The sequence below is a fragment of the Dinoponera quadriceps genome, unplaced genomic scaffold (genome assembly GCF_001313825.1).
Source record: "Dinoponera quadriceps isolate SergipeBrazil2010 unplaced genomic scaffold, ASM131382v1 scaffold2787, whole genome shotgun sequence".
NCBI classification, from domain to species: domain Eukaryota; kingdom Metazoa; phylum Arthropoda; class Insecta; order Hymenoptera; family Formicidae; genus Dinoponera; species Dinoponera quadriceps.
Window position 1 is genome coordinate 1 of NW_014556792.1, and position 1,088 is coordinate 1,088.

Consider the following 1,088-nt stretch of genomic DNA (forward strand, 5'->3'; position numbering starts at 1 on the left):
AATAGTTTTTATTATGTCCTGACGTACACACACACCAGAGGCCAATCACTCTCGATGGTCCTCGGGTTAGTAGTTGTGGGCTCGTACCATGCGCGAATAATATCATTCCACACTATAAAGTTCGCAAAACCCGAAGGTGTTCCACTCCTCCTCGTTGTCCCAGTCCTCCTCGCCCATCCCCCAGAATTCATCAGCCATCCATCGAAGGCAACGTCTATGGCTCGCCAAGCTCGCTCTTTCCCAGCGACCCTTTTTTCCTCTGATATAGAAAGCTTTGTCGAACATCTAGAAAAGGGGGAAGAGAATTTTAGAAAAAAAAAACACAGAATTAACCCTAAGACCACTCCCCCCTTAAAAAAAAAAAGAAAAAAGGGAAAAACTTACCCGCACAAAAGTCTTGAACACAGCTGTTTCATCCCTGGCGGTAATGATCTTCGTTGCAAAGTTTTTTTTTTACTTCTTTTTTTTTCACTTAATTTCTTCTCGTTCAACAACGCACAATCCTTTCACGTCGACACGAGAATCTGCACTGACCGCCGATGGAGCCAAAATCATACCGCTAATGCTCGGAGTACCTGCATAAGCAGCAAGCCGAAGCCTGTCCGAAAAGGATAACACTAAGCCCGTCCGAAAAGGATAACACGATGGAAAAAAATATTTCCATTCTCCACCTACTCTGTTTTCCCGAATGAGCCGGCGATATCCTCAGAGTCTATCTCGGCACCCGCCTATCGCATTCACTTACATCTAAAAGAGGAATATAGGGAAAAAGTTAATAAGGAGGATATTAAGTTAAAAAAATCTTTTACGATCTAAAATAGTTTATTATTATTTATCAAGAGCATTTCGACCACCAGTTAAAAATTTTAAATAAATAAATTTTGCAACGCGCAGTGTTTTCGATGTTTCTCGCATCGGTATGTATTACTTGAATCAAGTTCTTGTAAAGAGGTGATATCCTCGTACTCTGCATCTATTGTTTCAATGATTAAATGTCTCCGCATGTCATCGCTGAGAATATCCCGCAACCATCGCCGTTTTTCAAGTCCTTTGACGTATACTAGTGAATGTTTCTCATCGCCATTTTC